This window comes from Cervus elaphus, chromosome 11, assembly GCF_910594005.1.
Source record: "Cervus elaphus chromosome 11, mCerEla1.1, whole genome shotgun sequence".
In the NCBI taxonomy this organism is placed as follows: domain Eukaryota; kingdom Metazoa; phylum Chordata; class Mammalia; order Artiodactyla; family Cervidae; genus Cervus; species Cervus elaphus.
In genome coordinates, this window is record NC_057825.1 from 48,024,979 (window position 1) to 48,027,198 (window position 2,220).

At 39.9% G+C, this 2,220-nt stretch overlaps 1 pseudogene; it reads right to left on the bottom strand.

Moving 5' to 3' along the window:
• Nucleotides 1–1,187: 1,187 nt before the first annotated feature.
• Nucleotides 1,188–1,892, bottom strand: LOC122702509 (annotated as a pseudogene).
• Between the last annotated feature and the right edge of the window lie 328 nt (nt 1,893–2,220).

The following is a 2,220-nucleotide window of genomic DNA, read 5'->3' on the forward strand; positions in this document are numbered from 1 at the left end:
ACTTCCTAACTGGGTCAGGAAGATCCTCTGGAGGAGGGCATGGCAACCCACTACAGTATTCTAGCCTGGAAAATTCCATGGACAGAGGAGCCTGGTGGGCTACCATCCGTGAGATCACAGAGTCAGACATGACTGAGCAACTAACGCTAACAACTGTGAAGTAATAGCTCATTATTTTGATTTGCTTTCCCCTATTGATTAACGATGTTGAGCATTTTTCATATACCTATTGGTTAATTATATATTTTCTTTAGAGAAAGTCTATTCAAATTTCTTTGTCTATTTTTTTTCAGTTGAGTTATTTGCATTTTTGCTTATTGAACAGTAGGAATTCTTTATACATTTTGAACTTTAACACCTTATGGATATGTTGTTGTTGTTCCATCACCAAGTCATGTCCAACTCTTCATGCTTGCAAATATTTCTTTCCATTCCATAGATTTACATTTTACTCTATTAATTTTCTTTTGCTCTGTGTGCAAAAGCTTTTTAATTTGATGGAATTTTACTTATCTATTTTTGCTTTTGTTGCCTGTGCTTTGAATGTCAAATCCAAAAATAAATATTGCCAAGATCAGTGTCCTGAAGTTTTCTGCTGTTCTCGTCTCTGAATTTTATAGCTGCAAATCTTCAGTTGATGCTTTTAATCCCCTGTTGAGTTTGTTTGTTTGTTTTTTTTTTTTTTGGTCACATCAGTTTATTGAGGAATTTGTGATGCTAAAGGTTAATTCTACTCACTTGATTATTTTTCATGATGTCAAATAAAACTCCAAAGGCTATAAGCCATGATTTTTCACAATTACTTTCCCATATTTTGTTCAGGAAACACAAAATTCAAATCGAAAGAAATGTTCCAGTGAATCTGAAAATTGCTCTCATCCTACTTTTTTCAAAAGGTGGTAATTAAGGGTTCGGAAGTACAGTGGCAAGGAGGAAGGATGAAACTGGGACATGAAGCAGACAGATATTTCTGCTCAATTTCACTTTCAAAAGTGCAAATCTTTTTTTTTAACATGTTTTTCACTAAAAAAGGAATCAATACTTTTCATTCCATTCTTGTCAACTTTAGTCAAAGCCTTCTGAGCTGTGGTCATTTTACTATTTTTCTTCGCAGTCTTGAAATCTTTAGAATTAAACTTAGTGTAATCTTTTGCCTCTACAGTCTTACCTGATAACTTTGCTTTCTTCTATGGAGGATTTGGCACTGAAGCTGGAGGTTTTGGAAGCTTTAAATATTTAGATACGTCATCATTTAATTGTTTAGGGATGTATTGGATATCAGACCATGGGCATAATGGACATAATACTCGTCCTTGTCACTGGAAACCTGGCCACCAGAGAAAAACGCAATAGACTACCCGGGCACTGACATTTACCTTATTGGTTTCTAATGCTACCATGGTCTCAATAACTTTTTTTTTTTTTTTTTCCCTAGCCATTTTAATGTCTTCTCTTTGCTGTACTTGTAGTATTTCTTCTTGTCTATTTCTTTCTCCTCTGTCACGTGTCTAAGTAACCTCTCAAGTTCAGGAAATTTCAGCAATAAGGTGCAATCCGGGAGCATGTCATCCATTACAACTTGAACCAGCGGCTGAAAGGCCATTATAAGCTAGTGGAGAAGTAGAAACAGAGGGTCCATGGGTGTGGCAAAGTGAAGAAGACTTCCTGCTTGAACTGATTAATTTATAAACCAATATTTTTTTTTTCCCTTGAAAATTTTTATTTCAAACATCTGCGGTAGACACATATTCAACAAGTAAATGGCTCCTTCCCCTGAAGGTGGGTTAGCCAGTTTTACAGACACAAGCCCATCTTTCATCTAAGTATTCCGGGAGCAGGAACACGTGCTGCCCGGCGCGAGCCCCGCCCCCGCCGTCCGCGCCGCCCGCCATGCCGGTCGCCTGTCGCTCCGCGGCGGGCCTCAGCCCTCGGAGCGCGGGCTTGGCGAGAGGCGGTTGGCCAATGGCGGCCGAAGGGTCGCTTCCGGGAAGCTCCGCGCGCGGCGCTGCCAGCAGCCGGCCAGGCGAATGTCGTTTCGTTTCTGGAGTCCGCCAGCCGCCCGGCTTTCAGTGTTTAAATTGAGTGCCAGTCCCAGGCCGTCGGCCCACTCGATTTTTTACTTTTTTGAATAATGTAATAAAAAGATACAGTTTTATTCTTTGTATAGGTATTCAATGTTCCCAACACTTTACTGAACAGACTTCTTTCCCCATTTTATAT